This window comes from Macaca nemestrina, chromosome 15 (genome assembly GCF_043159975.1).
Source record: "Macaca nemestrina isolate mMacNem1 chromosome 15, mMacNem.hap1, whole genome shotgun sequence".
Taxonomy (NCBI): Eukaryota; Metazoa; Chordata; class Mammalia; order Primates; family Cercopithecidae; genus Macaca; species Macaca nemestrina.
The window spans coordinates 96,555,303-96,571,089 of record NC_092139.1 but is presented as its reverse complement, the minus strand read 5'-3'; the positions used below and the strand labels follow the sequence as shown (position 1 = coordinate 96,571,089).

The 15,787-nt window shown below is 43.6% G+C and overlaps 1 protein-coding gene across 6 annotated transcripts in view; it reads right to left on the bottom strand.

Moving 5' to 3' along the window:
• The window catches only part of LOC105487279 (zinc and ring finger 3), a 177,084-nt gene that overhangs the window by 96,326 nt on the left and 64,971 nt on the right, over nucleotides 1-15,787 (bottom strand). The window contains exon 1 of one of the 6 annotated variants that reach the window (XM_071080340.1): nucleotides 4,901-15,298. The exons of the other annotated variants lie outside the window; for them this stretch is intronic. The gene's annotated coding sequence lies outside the window, so the exon portion shown is untranslated. Of the gene's footprint in view, nucleotides 1-4,900; nucleotides 15,299-15,787 lie in introns of those variants that run through there. 6 annotated transcript variants of the gene reach the window in all.

The window sequence follows — 15,787 nt, the reverse complement described above, 5'->3', positions numbered from 1 at the left end:
ATCACAGACAACTTCATTGCACTCCTCTGCACTCCAAGCCTACCTTGTAAGGTCGAAGGTTACAGAGAAGTTAGAAGTTACAGAGAGTCAGAGGTTACAGAGAAGTCACTTAGTTGAGACAGCAGCTTTAGACTAGTGCTGTCCAACACAACATTCTGCAATAATGGCGATGTTCTATTTCTCTACCGGCAATGTAGGAGCTGCAAGCCACATGTTGCTACTGAGCAGTTGGGATGTGGTAAATGCAAACCAGGAACTGAATTTTAAGTTTTACTTAATTAACTCAAATTTAAATAGCCACATTAGGCTGGTGACCACTGTGTTAACCTCGGATTCTGAAATCTAATACTTTCCTATATTCTCAAGAATGAAAGTCCACACGTATTCTTACCCTAATCTCCTCAAGATATCCCAAAGACATCAAATTAAAGTCAGGACCAGCTTGAATCAAGAAGATAAAGACATGTGTTTGATGCTACTGAGGAAATGTTTTTAAAAGACTTAGTTTTTAACAGCAGCACCATGCTGTGCAAAACAAAATAAAATACCACAGGAAGTCAGCAAGGAAGGTCTTTTGCGGTCAGATACCAGTGGGTGGTCAGGTGACATGGAGAAACTCAAACAGCAAGGGTGAGAAGCTCAGGCTGCCATTAATTTCACTGTGTGTCTTGGGTAAAGCATTTTTTTTCTCTCTGGACCTCAATTTCTCAACAGTAAACAGAATTTAACCATCTGCCCCATCTAATTCACAGAGTTGTTGGAAGGAAAAGGTAAAGTAGACTAAAGAGTATCAAATGCTACTTATTTAATAAAACCAAGATGCCATACTAAATTCGCCTAGGAGGTCTTTATCCCCCATTCTCCTGCCTGCCCATCCTCTGCCCCATTCATTCTTCCAGGTACAGCTCCAGCCCCATTGCCGCCACATGATCTTTCCAGAACTCTCCAGCTCACTATCACTGTTCCCTCTGAATACCTTCCATATTTTGACACTTTAAGCTCAACTATCACATGTGTTCTTGTCCCAGTGGGATGGGATGTCAACCATTAGCTCTGGATTAAATGAGATAATGCATATGCTATGGTTTGAATGTATATGGCCCTCCAAAATGCACATTGGAACTTAACCCACAAAGTGATGGTATTAAGAGGTGAGGGGTCTTGGGAGGTGATTAGAACATGTGGGCTCTTCTCTCATGAACAGATTAGTGCCCTTATAAAAGGTTTTGAAGAAGAGTTGACCCTTTTGCCCTTCCATCTTCTGCCACATGAGGACACAGCAACAAGGTGCCATCTTGGAAGCAGAAAGTGAGCCTTCAGCAGAAACCAAATCTGTTGGCGCCTTGATCTTGGACTTCCCAGCCTCCCCAACTGTGAGAAATACATTTATTTTATAAATCACCCAGTTTCAGGTATTTTATTACAGCAAAAGGAACAGACTGAGATAGTATGTCAAATAATAAAACTTTATGTTACAAAAGATAAACAGCAACATGATAAAGTGAGATGATGCAGTTAAGTGAGCCACTAGGCAGAAGCCAAGGATGATGTAGCTTCTACACTTAGAACAACTGGGAACAGCTAGGGAAAAGTGACCGGCTGGGAAACCCTACTAGTGGAATTAGAATTGTTTGGGATTCCTCCAAGAGGAGGTAAGAATGAGCAGGAGCCTGGTAGGTAATGGGCTCCAATCTGAGACTCAAAACAACAATGCAACCTCCCCACTCAGAACTGGAAACAACCCAATTTCAAAATAGGCCCAAAGATGAACTCATTGCCATTTCCTTCTAACCAGTTGCCCAACTATCCCTTTTAAAAAATATAGCTCCTATCGGCCGGGCGCGGTGGCTCAAGCCTGTAATCCCAGCACTTTGGGAGGCCGAGACGGGCGGATCACGAGGTCAGGAGATCGAGACCATCCTGGCTAACATGGTGAAACCCTGTCTCTACTAAAATATACAAAAAAAAACTAGCCGGGCGAGGTGGCGGGCGCCTGTAGTCCCAGCTACTCGGGAGGCTGAGGCAGGAGAATGGCGTGAACCCGGGAGGCGGAGCTTGCAGTGAGCTGAGATCCGGCCACTGCACTCCAGCCTGGGCAGCAGAGCAAGACTCCGTCTCAAAAAAAAAAAAAAAAACAAAACAAAACAAAACAAAAAATATATATATATATATAGCTCCTATCATTATGACCCAAGAGCTACAGGATTTGAGAACCTTGAATTCAGGATGGCAGTCCCAGACGCCCCCTGCTAGATCAAATTTCTCAGCTGCACTGTTGCTCAAATTAATTAACAGTAGCTCTCTAGCCACTGCCACCATAATAAACAGCTCTGGGATGCCACTGAAGGTCCCCAGTGGGGACTGATTGGGAAGGGACACCAGGGAACTTTCTGGGCTGATGGTCATGTTGTTCTCTATCTTGACAGGGGTTGGGTTTCACAAAGCAAGTCATTTGTTAAAAACCCATGAGACAGTACACTTAGGATTTGTGTATTTCACTACATGTAAAGTTTACCTCAAAGAAAAAACATAAACAAACGAAAAATGCACAGCCCAGCCACACATATAACCCTCATCAGAATCTCTGGGGTTGGGACCCAGACTCTGGTTTTTTAACATGCTTCCCAGGTGATTCTGATGAAGATGAACTTCACAGAACACCTTGAAAATGACTTGCCTAGACCAAAGAAAACAGGCCAAGAACAGATAAAGAACATACTCAAATTAGCTTCTCACTTTCTATCTGAACTAAGTATCTTAGTCTGCTCAGGCTATCATAACAAAGTACCCTAGACTGGGAGGCTTAAACAACAGAAACTTATTTTCTCACAGTTCTGGAGCTGGGAAGTCCAAGATCAAGGTGCCACTGAGGCAGGTTTCACTCTGAGGCCTCTTCTCTTGGCTTGCGGTGGCCACCATTTCCCTGCATGCTCACATGACCTCTTCTTTGTGCATAAAGGGGAGAAAAAGAAAGCAAGCTCCCTGGTGTCCCTTCTTATAAGGGCACTAAGACCATCGTGAAGGTCCGACCCTCTTGACCTCATCTAACCCTAACTGCCTCCCATAGACCCCATCTCCAAATACCATCACTGTGGGGGTTAGGGCTTCAACACATGAATTTGGTAGGGAAATTAAATGAATATTCGGTCCATCATACTTGTCTACATGACAGAAATCACAACTCAGATTCTCAAGAGTTACTGGGAATTACCATATGAAATGGCTACAGTTTCCTGATTTTATTTACAAAAATGGCAGTTATATATGCTCTACTTAATATTATTGTGGTAACATGATGGTATTACTTCTAGACACAAGCATGTGTCTTGGTGAATGAGTAACTTCTTAAGCCACAGATGGGCATAATCTTATTTGAAAGAGATCTTCCCAGGCCAGAGGTTCATCTCCAACCCAAACTAGACTATTCCTCCAGAAAGAGAGAAGAAGAGAGAAGGAGGAGAGGGGACGCAGCAGCTAATGGGCAGTCATAAGGTGTGGCAGTCATGAGGTGAGGTGTTCACCTACCTACCTGGGTTCCACAGCTAAGGGGACACTTCCCACACAGGGAGCTATGGACTGCTGGATCAGATGCTCATGTAAGCTGAGCTGCCTGCTCTCTTCCTCCAAGAAAAATGGACTTGTACTTTCTTGTTTCTGAGCTCTAGCTTTGCAACAAAACCAGAATTCTCACCCAAGGTTGCAGGACCAAACTTGAGAAGCAATTCAGCCTTTCCTTGAGAAGGATGAGAGTATGCAAAAGGTTAATTTTCACAAGCACTTGTGATCAGGAGAAATTTCATACCAGAACGGGTGCTCCCTCCCAAGTGACTCCATTCTTCTCTGGTGATGAAGTGAGTCTCATCTTGCCAAACCTCCAGAGTACCATTTAATCTTCGCTGTAAGATGCAAGGACTAAAAGTACCAGATGCAATTCATTCAGTTCTGAACAGAGAGTCACTTGTTTACTCTGAGCTAAGAGAGAAACTGAACTGGGAAGTATGTCTAATGAAGTCTAATGAATCACCTTCCTTGGGTGATTGGTACACAAGGAGGGGAGGAGAACCAAATGAGGCCAGTCGTGAGCCTGAGGCTCCTGGTGTCCTCTGCACTCCAAAAGCGCCACTCTTACACCCTTTCTCTATCAGTGGCAATCATTTCCAGTGTTCAGTCTTTACAACTCATAATTCAGGTCACATCCACTTCCTCCCGGTAAGGTGGGCAGGAAAGTGATTACTGCCCCATGGGATGATAAGGAACCTGGGCTCAGGAGGTCATATACTCAAAGAAACACACAGTCAGTTGGACCCATGTTCAAACAAGGCACTCTGACACCGCCTGCCTCCCTCATTTAATGCTTTTAATCACTGTCTCATATATACCTTTCCCTCCCTAAAGGAGGGGAGTGAGAGAAAACCAACTGTTTTATCCATCTCCAAATCTATTGATCACTGCTTTATTGCCTGCCCAGTAGACTACTCAAATAATTGTTGACAGACCAAGTGGTTACTAAGTTTCAGAAAAGACAAAATTCATTGTTCCCATGAATTGCAACGTCAGCTGTTATTAAAAAATAGAAGAGTTATGCTTTTAAAAGCATCCTTCTTGACTCTTCACTCCCACAAAGTTCTCCAAATCCAAAACTGCACACAACATTTATTTCCCACCCCAATCATGGTACAGTCTCAAGAAACTTCAATGTAATGGATTCAGTGTAATGGTCAAGGTCTCAAAAAGAACTGACATTGGCCAGGCGCAGTGGCTCACGCCTGTAACCACAGCACTTTGGGAGGCCAAGGCAGGCGGATCACGAGGCCAGGAGTTTGAGACCAGACTGGCCAACCTGGGGAAACCCCGTCTCTACTAACGATACAAAAAATTAGCTGGGCATGGTGGTGCGCACCTGTAATCCCAGCTACTTGGGCGGCTGGGGTAGGAGAATTGATTGAACCTGGGAGGCAGAGGTTGCAGTTTGCCGAGATCGTGCCATTGCACTCCAGCCTGGGCGTCAGGGCGAGACTCCGTCTCAAAAAAAAAAAAAAAAAAAGAACAGTCATTACTGTCCAATCAGAAAGCAATCTGGAAGTTTAGAAACTTGTTCAATAAATTTACTGGGCACCCTCTGGGTAACATACATGCATTGTGACAGGTGCTGTGAGTGACAGAGTGAAGAGTGAGCCCAAGGATCCAACTATGGAGTGGTTCTAGATGATAATCCTCAGCTTGGAATTTTGTAACTGTGAGTCTTATCTCATAACCAGTGCCACCACAGTAAAATCTCAGGACTGCAAAGACAGAATGTGAAAAGTACTTTCCTGGCTCAAAACCATAAAACTTAGGGTTGTAACAGACTCAAAGATGCTCTGTGTAAATCTACACTGCTTTGTCATTCTACTTCCAAATGCACACAGCCTTGAACAAAAAGGTCTGCATTCTGCACAATAGGCACGTTATCTTCTCTAGACTGAATTCAAATCCACCTTCCTAACAAATCAAGATACGCTGGACCAGCCAAGACTCCTGGTGGCCCTGGACCCCACAATCAGCTGCTTAGACCCCTGTGGCTACATTTTGGGAAAAGAGGCATGCTTATTAGGCCTTATTTTCCTCCAGAATTGACCCAGGCTGATTCCAAAGCCCTCTGGGGCTGTTTATACCAGGGGCACGAGGCAATGGAGTCCCTCCTCAACAGGATGCCCTGCCACACCAAGAGAAGTCTCAAGAAGCAGAAATGCCTCACTCATTTCTCAGCTCTCTTGCAGATGAAGTCAAAGCAGGAGTGCAGGAAGTCCTCTACAATGACCCGCTTTCAGCAACTAAGTAATTTTTTGCTCAGCTTAAGGTTCAAAAAGGGACAGGGAGACTGTCTTTGTCAGACCAGGTGGCTTCAAAGGACTGAAAGGCAGACCCCTTTATTTGTAGACAAGTCCCTCTTCCTGTAGGAAAAAAGGCAAAACTACCTTCTCCAAATTCTCCATTCTGCATTGTCAGTCACAAACACACAAAAAACACCAGCCCTGGCCAAGAGAAGGGAAGAAGAGTTAGGAGATGCCCTTGATGGGGTTTCATTCAATGCAAAAGGATGCAGCTTTTAAAAAAAAAAAAAAAAAAAAAAAAAACAGGAAATGGAGAAAAAGGCCATTCAGAAAATCTAAAACACTATCCATCACCCTCTCTACCTTATCCGTATTACATGCCTGTCCAGTGCCTTCTATATCAGGGAAGGCCCCAAGCATCGCATTACTAGCCTACTCTCATCCCAGAAAGCAACCTGCAATGAGCACACTCCCTCCTTGAAGGCGACATCTGCCAGGCCAGACATCCCTGTCGCCAGCCATCTCTGCAGCACTCAACATGCTCTAGTGGTGACAGAACCACCTCTCCCTCAACCAGATGGGGCAACTTGCTCCTAGAGGGGATAATCCTCCGCACCCCCACATCCTGTTTGGTTTGTGGGACACCTCAACAGGATGTTAGTGAGGCAAACGAGAAGATGGCTTACTGATGTGGTTTTCTTTTGAGACAAGGTCTCACACTCTGTTATCTATGCCAGAGTGCAGTGATGTGAACCTGGTTCACTGTAGCCTGGACCTCCTGGGTTCACATGATTGTCCCACCTTGGCCTCCCAAGTAGGTGGAGCCACAGGCACGAGCCACTATGCCCGGCTCTTTTTTTTTTCTTTTTTTAGTTTTTATAGAGACAGGGTCTCGCCATGTTGCCCAGGTTGGTCTTGAACTCCTGGGCTCAGGTGATCCTCCCACCTCAGCCTCCCAAAACGTGTGGTTTTCCAACCTCTTTAGTAGTAAAAGTCCTTCCCATAATCCAAACCTTAAGTAACACTTCAGTGTGTGAGACCAACCAAAGCACAGCCATGCTAGGTGAAGAGGCTGAGCCACAAAACCTGACTCGAAAACCATACACTACATTCTACATTCATGTTTCCCAAAGGGTAAGCCAGGAGTCCACTGCTAATCCACAGAGGTTGCAAGGTGGTACACAGGAGGACTTTTTAAAACAACAGACATTTATTCATTTTAACATGGTTGGAAAAACATAACTAGCACACACTCTTGGTAATATTTCCTTTAAAAAATACCATTTTAAAGGGGTTGAGCATGGTGGTTCATCCCTGTAATCCCAGCACTTCGGGAGGCTGGGGAAGGAGGATCACCTGAATGACCCCAGGAGTTCAAGCCTGGGCAACATAGCAAGACTCCATCGCTATAAAACATGTTTTAAAAATTAGCTGGGTGTGGTGGCATGTGCCTGCAGACCCAGCTACTCCAGAGGGTGAGGCAGGAGGATCGTTTGAGCCCAAGAGGTCAAGGCTGCAGTGAGCCGTGATTGCACCACTGTACTCCAGCCTGGGCGACAGAGCAAGACCTTGTCTCAAAAAAAAAACAAAAACACAAAAAAAACCCCACAAAAATACCATTTCCTACCAAATCCATGATGCCATCAGCCATTATATCTTTTAGTGGACAAGAAAAAAATTAAACCAGGACATGTCATGGATTTTAAGATATTATCCCACAGTGCCCAGCATATGGTGGCTCATGCCTGTAATCCCAGCACTGTGGGAGGCCAAGGTGGGAGGATCCCTTGAGCCCAGGAATTGTTGCCCAAGACCAGCCTGGGCAACATGGTGAAACCCTGTCTCTATAAAACATACAAAAATTAGTTGGGCATGGTGGCACATACCTGTAGTCCCAGCTACTCAGGAGGATTGCTGGAGCCCAGGAGATAGAGGCTGTGGTGAGCCATGGTCATAGACTGTACTCCAGCCTGGTCAACAGAGTGACTCAAAAAAAAAAAAAGAGACATTCTAATTTCACAGACGATATACAAAAACAAGAAAAGCATCCAAGAATGAACGAAATAAGTTATTCCTGTTTTTTTGTTTTGTTTTGAGACAGAGTCTCGCTCTGTTGCCCAGGTTGGAGCACAGTGGCGTGATCTCAGCTCCCTGAAAGCTCCGCCCCCAGGTTCACGCCATTCTCCTGCCTCAGCCTCCCGAGGAGCTGGGACTACAGGTGCCCGCCACCACGCCTGGCTAATTTTTTTGTATTTTTAGTAGAGATGGGGTTTCACCATGTTGGCCAGGATGGTCTCGATCTCCTGACCTCGTGATCCGCCCATCTCTGCCTCTCAAGGTGCTGGGATTACAGGCATGAGCCACCATGCCCGGCCCAAGTTATTCCTGTTTTTAAAATTGCCACTTTTAAAGAAAAACACTAAATAAATGACTGCTATGGACTGAATTGGGTCTCTCCAGAAGTCATATTTTGAAGCCCTAACTCCCCCAATATGCACTTGGAGATGGGTGGAGTCTTTGGGAGGTAATTAAGATTAAATAAGGTCACGAGGGCAGGGCCATCATGATGAGATTAGGATCCTTCTAAGAAGAGATGACAGAGAGTTTGTTCACTCATTCACACTTTCTCTGCCACGGGAGGACACAGCAAGAAGACAGCTCCGTGAGCCAGGAAGAGGGCCCTCACCAGAACCCGACCATGCTGGCACTCTGATCTCAGACTTCCGACATGTAGAACTATGAGAAATAAATGTCTATTTAACCACACAGTCCCTGGTACTTTGTTATAGCAGCCTGTGCTGACCAAGACAACGACTACACAGGTGGCACACAGATATGGCAGAAACTGTGAAGGTCCTAAGAATGAAGAAGTCATGAAAAAAACCACACACAGAGGGAGCCGTGTGCCAGGCCCTGTCCTAGGTGCTTTACATACATGGACATATTTAATCTTAAAAACAACCCTATGGTGTGGAACCACAATCACCCCATTTTCAGAGCAATCAATGTAAGCCAATGGCAGTGGGTGACCTGTCCAATGTCACAAATAAGTGCCAAGGTGAAAATTCCAGCCCAGCACAAGGCATACAGGTCCCAGGTCCCTATTCTGAAGCACAATGCTACATGGCCTCTCCAGAGGACTCCAGGTAAAACCATGGGAAACTGCCAATATCCAACTATTTCTGATCTACAAAAATGGAAAGGTCATAAGATTCAACCTAATATAAGTACCATTTGTAAAGTGATTAATGATTGATGCCTAATTGGCCTTAGAGAAATATCCCTTCAGGATATAATGGAACCTTGGTCATCGGTGGCACGTCACTAAGCTCAGTTGAAAGCCCTGAAACTTGAAAGGTTCTAATATTTAACTGAAATCCCTTTCATGTTCTTTACTCAATTCCAGTCTCCAGAGTCAACGAAAGGACAAGAACACTTAGACGAGAAAGGAGTAAACAGAAGAAACACAAGCACACTCTTTTCCTAAACTTCAGGATTGGCCTCCAAGTGATTTTAAAGCAACTTAAGAGACACCTAATAATTCTCCAGATTGATCTCTCACAGGCTGTGGCCTCACAACCCTGTCAAGCAGTGGCTGAGGGGCTGGAGGAAAAGCTGTACCTAGAGTTGGCTGAGTACTCCTCAAGATGAATGATCTGGTTTAAAAACATGGAATAACAAGGGTATGGCTAGAATCCATTTTGAAAAATAATTCCATATTAATGCACCCAAGAAACAGAAACCTTCACCTACCATGCCTTCCCTGCTAGCACCTGCACATAGCACTGCATGCTGCCTACAGCCCTTGATGCCCTGGTCTAATCCATATACTCTAAGATGAATGGGGCCCCTGCAGTTGTGCAACATGCTGGCTCCTCCTGCAAGTAAGTAGGGAAATATCTCAGGTTTCTAATAACACTGGGAAGATACCCAAAGAAGATCTGAAGTTAAGCAGAAACCTGATACACACTGTCATCATCACAAAGGCAGGCAAGGGAAAACCTGGATTTTAGAAAAATGCTGCCTTATCCTGAAACTTAACTCAAAAGACCTAATAGTCAAGGACCCTCTGGAGGTTAATACTCCTGGCTCTCATACCAGCAGACTCAGACACAGGAACCTCTTTTATTTCTTTGTAACTTCCAAAGCTCATTCTCATTACCTAATATACCTCCATGAACTCCTAATTCCAGAGATGTTTTAAATACATTCGCAAACACGTTCTTGTTTTTTAACTGTCAAAGCTCGGCACCAGAAAAAATTAACTCAAGCCAGAAGATTATCTTCATAAACATTATGTTCTTAATAGAAGCAAACTGCTCTTTTCTCTTAAGTAAAATAGAAAATAACGATGCAATACCTTTTATACTTGGCTTTCAAACTGTGAATGGGAATACTTTTCTAAAGTCGCTAATATACAAAAGAACCAAACAAAATGGTTAAAAAAAAAAAAACAACAAAAAACATGGAAATGAAAAACTTCTCCCTGCTGAAAGAAACTGTTCTTTGTTGATAAAGGGAGGTTCAAACATATTTTAAATATTTTTAAACAAAGGCCTAGCTGATGTCCCTTAATCCAGCCAGCCAGCTCAACTTTCTATGCAGGCAGCTGCTGCAGTGGAGCGCCCGTCCAGAAGGGAGGGCCAGAGCATTTCCTTAGCGTTCCACATTCCTGGGGGACATGGGACTTAGCAAAGTTAACAGCAAATTTCAACCTCCAATGCAAGTACAACAACATCTTCATAAAAGTTTTACAAGGACATCCTGGCAAGAACCAAACTACCACGAAGAGTAATGTTTTGGGGCCCTGAGCATTCCATCCAGCAGCTCGCTTTTCTTGGCCACTTCTCCTGGCTGTGTGGTGCAAACCAGCGGTCAGCTGGGAACCCACAGAAGGGTCCCATGGAGAATGCACTTGGAGAAAAGAAAGCCAGATACACCCATGCTGGCTCAGTGCTCCTTGCTCCATGGAGAAGAGGAGCAAGTGGAGGCCAGTAGGATTTTAATACCTCTCATCAATGCAGGGTAAGAGGTACATGCAAACGGGATGGAAGCAGGTACATGGAGTCGCCTGTCTCTGAGTCCCTAAACCATCTCTATCCATCTTTCCAGAAAACACAGTCCTCAACCTTGCATTCTTCATTAGTGTGAGCATCACAGAGCACTGCTCTGAGGAGGAACCTCACACGGCAGGCGCACAGGTCACCCTGGGAGACCAGCCTTGGTGTGACCTGAAGAACAAAGGTCCAAGGTAAGCAAGAGAACCACAGGGCCATGGGAGACAGCAGACAGCTTTGAGTCGGTATTCATTTCCCAGGGCTGCCTTAATGAAATACCATAAACTGGGTAAAAAAGAAATTTGTCATCTCGCAGTTGACACTAGAAGTCCAAAATCAAGATGTCAACAGGGTTGATTTCTTCTGGGGGCTGTGAGGGAATCTGTACCACACCTCTCCCCTAGCTTCTGGTGGGCTGCTGGCAGTCTGGTGTTTCTTGGCTTGTGGAATCCACCCCAATCACTGCCTCCATCTTCACTTGGCGCGCTCTTGGTGGGTGTGCATACGTCCAAATTTCCCCTTTTAATAAGGACACCAATCATATTGGATTAGGGCCCACCCTGATGACCTTAATTGAACTTGATTACCTCCGTAAAGACTCAATCTCCAAATAAGGTCACATTCTGAGGTGCTGGGAGTTAGGGTTTCAACATATACATTTGGGGGGATACAATTCAACCCAGAAGAGGGCCCTTAGGAGAACCACTGGTGGTTGAAAAAGGAAGGGCGCTATAAGAAGATATTAGCATTTTCATTCTTCAGAATCTCTTTCACACTAAATAACTACAGAAGCCAAAAGTCTATAATATTACAATAAAGGAATAAGTTAAATGAATAATTGTTTTAAGTGGGTAGAAAGATGTGGGAGAGAGAAACACAGGCAAGGTGCCATCACAGGGGGAAACAAGGAAAAATGAGGTGTAAAATGATACATTCATAGACTGTTTTGGCAGAGGCCTGTTGCCAGTAGCTATACAGTAGACTCTCAGAGTTTGGCAAGATATAAAAGAGGACAAGGCGCAAAATACATTAATGGCCCAGCTACGGCTTTAGATGGAGTCATAATTGGCTGGGAAACTGGGCTCACCTTACAATTCCATGAACTGCTAAGTTGGAGTCTCATGCCATTCAGTAAGGATTTACATGGCAAGAATCAGGTCATTGCCAGCCACTGGCCTGGGCCTGAACTAGACATCAATCAAGGGTTCTCAGAGATATGGAGGAAGGCCCTAAAGAGCCACTGTCTTTTTGAAACTCAAAACATGAAATAAGGGAAACAGCACATTTGCCAAGTTAGGTGCTGAAGAGGTGCTTTTCTTGTTAGAAAGAAAAGGAAAGGAAGAAGAAAATGCGGAAGCAGTTTATTTTCAAAGGAGTCTCAGTGGTTAGTGCTTTGTGATTTTTGCATAGTGCTAAAGATTGGAAAGAACAACGCAACAAGGTACACAACACTATACAGATTTTGCTGCTATCACCATGCAAGGTTATGCTACCAGTCTCAGATAACAGAGAAGCAAGCACCTTCAAAACACCCATTTCCATTAAACACTGTCTAGCCCAGTGGTTCTCATCCCACCTGCAAGCCCAGGGCAGGGGGCGGTGGGTGGGGGTTTGTCCTTCAACCTTTTCAGGTAATCTGTGAGGGCAAAACCATTTTTGCAATAACACAAAGACATTATTAGCCTTTTACAGTCTGCTGACATTTGCACTGATTCGTGTATAAAAGCAATGGTGGGAAAAACTGTTGCAAGAATTACAGCAGTGACACTAAACTGCACTCTTGATCATTGTATACTTGGAATTGAAATAAAAGTTTCCTTAAGAATGTTGATGAAGCAATGTAGATGAAGCAATAAAAACTATTAACTTTATTAAATCTCAACCCTTGAGTACATTTACAAAAAATATTCTGCGTGACGAAATGGTTAAATACGCATAAAGCACTTCCACTGCATACCAAAGCACAATGGTTGCCTCAAAACAAAATATTTGTGTGATTGTTAGCTATAAGCCAAACTAGTCAATTTTTTTCACGGAACACCATTTTTACTTAAACAAGTAACTGACCGTAAAGTACAGTTATACAGATGAGTGCAGGGCAGACATTTTCTCAAAAAGGAATGAAATGAGCCCATCACTCCAAGGAAACAATTGATAATATTTTTTGCCAATGATAAAATTTGAACTTTCAAGCAAAAATTAAAATTTTGGTCAATTTTTATCTACCACTATGAGTCTGACACAATCCTGATACTTAGAGACTCTTCTATTGGGAACAAATGTGAATTTTTGGCAGGGCATGGTGGTGTACGCTTAATCCCAGCACTTTGTGGGGCCGAGGTGGAAAGATCGCTTGAGCCCAGGAGTTTGAGACCAGCCTGGGCAACATGGTAAAACCCCATCAGTACAAAAGAAAATTTTTTTAATTAGCTGGTCACAGTGGCACGCAGCTATAGCCATAGACACCTGGAGGCTGAGGTGGAAGGATTACTTGAGCCTAAGAGGTAGAGGCTGCAGTGAGCCTAGATCGTGCCACTGCCCTCCAGCCTGGGCAACAGAGTGAGACCCTGACTCAAAAATAAATAAATAGGCTGGGTGCTGTGGCTCACGCCTTTAATCCCAGCACTTTGGGAGGTAGAGGCAGGCAGATCACCTGAGGTCGGGAGTTCGAGACAGCCTGACCAACATGGTAAAACCCATCTCTTCTAAAAATACAAAATTAGCCGGGCGTGGTGGCGCATGCCTGTAATCCCAGCTACTCAGGAGGGTGAGGCAAAGGAATTGCTTGAATTCAGGAGGCAGAGATTGTAGTGAGCCAAGATCATGCCACTGCACTCCAGCCTGGGCAACAGGAGCGAAAATCCATCTTAAAAATAATTAATTAATTAAATGTGAACTTTTAAGTACTGTATAATGAAATATGTTAGTATTTGGAAGAGCTACATGACTAAGTGAATCAATATTTTCTAAATGACCAATGCATGAGATTATAATACAAAATCACTCATTAGTAAAAGTTCCATTCAAAATGCAACAGAGACCAACAGATTTCAAAGTGAAAGAGTAGGAATAGTTCATTGACATGGTTTCAGATTCCACATTGCAACTAATCTTTCAGAAACTACCTCTTGTCCAGTTTAGATACAGTATCAAAGAATATTCGTAATTACTAATACCTTAACAGGCTATAAAATACTCCTCCCTTTTCCAACTACATGTCTGTGTAAGGCTAGATTTTCTTCATTATACTTCAACCAAAGCATATTGTAACAGACTAGGTACAGAAGTAGATGCAAGAAATCAACTGTCTTACTAAGCAAGGCATTAAAGAGATTTGCAAATACATAAAACAAGGCCATTCTTCTCACTGTATTTTCTAAAAAACAAAGATATTTTTGGCCAGGCGTGCTGGCCAACACCTGTAATCCCAGCACTTTGGGAGGCCAAGGCGGGAGGATCACTTGAAGCCAAGAGTTCGAGACTAGCCTAGGCAGCAAAGCAAGACTCGGTCTCTACAAAAATTTTTTTTTTAATAGCCAGGCATGGTGGCACATGCCTGTGGCCCCAGCTACTTGGGAGGTTGAGACAGGAGGATCACTTGAGCCCAAGAATTCAAGGCTGCATGAGCTATGATTGTGCCACTGCACTCCAGTCTAGGCGACAGAGCAAGACCACATCTTTAAGAAAAAAAAATTTTTTAAATAAAAATGTTATTTGTAGCCGGGCACGGTGGCTCACGCCTGTAATCCCAGCACTTTGGGAGGTCGAGGTGGACAGATCACAAGGTCAAGAGATTGAGACCATCCTGGCCAACATGGTGAAACCCCGTCTCTACTAAAAATACAAAAAATTAGCTGGGCGTGGTGGCACGCGCCTCTAGTCCCAGCTACTCGGTAGGCTGAGGCAGGAGAATCGCTTGAACCCGGGAGGCAGAGGTTGCAGTGAGTCGAGATCGCACCACTGCACTCCAGCCTGGTGACAGAGCAAGACTCTGTCTCAAAAAAACAAAACAAAACAAAAAACAACTTATGTTTGTTAACATGTAATGTGTTTTTAACCATTCTTAAATGAATTTTAAATGTTCAATTCTAACTTCTCAGATGGTAAATCTCTTTGTGATCCAACACTGTAAAAGTGTAACTACTCTTATGATTCAGTAACAAAATGAGTAACCCAACTGAAATGGACAAATGATCTAAACAGATATTTCTCCAAAGAAGGTATACGAATGGCTAATAAGTACATGAAAAGATGCTCAACATCATTAGGCATGAGGGAAATGCAAACCAAAACCACAATGAGATACCACTTCATACCTACTAATATAGAATGGCCATAATAAAAAGAACATAAATAATAACAAGCATTAGAGAGAGTATGGAGAAATTAGAATCCTCATACACGGCTGATGGGAAAAGTAAAATGGTATAGATAAACAGTCTGGCAATTCCTCAAGATGTGAAACATAGAGTGGCCAATATGACCCAGCAATTCCGCTCCTAAGTATATACCCAAGAGAAATGAAAACATGTCCATAACTTGTACATGAACATTCACAGCAGCATTGTTCATAATAAACAGAGTGAAAACAACCCAAATGCCTACTGACTGAAGAGTGGATACATAAAATGTGGTATATCCACACAATGAAATACTACTCAGTAATACGTGGCTGATAGCAAGTTATCAGTGGAAGAAAATTCTGTCTACCTGTGCATTCCCATATGTGCTTAAAGGATTCAAAATAAAGTGTTAAAAGACCAAACTGTCTTAAGAGAACCAACTCTACCCTCACTAGTCTCTCCCAAATGATGAGTCCAATAGAAGTGCAGCATTCTAGTTTTACCCATATTCCAACATTTTGAACTACCCTCTCAATACCTGCCCAGGATATGGCTGCTACATTTCTCTTCTCCC